The following is a 615-nucleotide window of genomic DNA, read 5'->3' on the forward strand; positions in this document are numbered from 1 at the left end:
TATATATATACATATTTCTTTCCAAAAAGAAGAATAAAATACATTAGATTTATTCTTTTTCGAAGAATATTCTGAATTGGTGTATGTTAGTATAAGTTGGACAAACTTTGTTTCATTCCAACTTATTCAGTGAGTTCTATAATATATTGAGTGAGTCATTGAGGAATAGGTGTGTCTTAATTCATAGACAATGATATTTTAATGCAAACATTGTACTATTTTTTTCTTCTTTTGTCAAAGATTCGCTATTTAATTAATGTTATTTATTACTAAAGGAAAGAATAAAAAAATGAGTATTTGATTGTCTTCCTTTTCTCGTCTACAGTTTTAATTATAGTTTAATATAAGGAAGGTGCTTTAATATATTATGTAGCTCACTGATTATATTGTATATTATAGTAAACAAAGTTCAAAACATTTTTTGAAAAAGAACAGATTTGTTATAACTTTTATGAGAGATACGAAGACTTTATTCATAACTGTATGAGTCATTCAGAGGTTCTTAAAAATTAATGATAAGAGCTATCCTTCTTAGCGATAACTTACGTAGACGATATTTTATCTCTTTATGCTTCTATAACACATATATATATATATATATATATATACACATAT

The sequence above is a fragment of the Atta cephalotes genome, assembly GCF_000143395.1.
Source record: "Atta cephalotes unplaced genomic scaffold scaffold00002, whole genome shotgun sequence".
In the NCBI taxonomy this organism is placed as follows: Eukaryota; Metazoa; Arthropoda; class Insecta; order Hymenoptera; family Formicidae; genus Atta; species Atta cephalotes.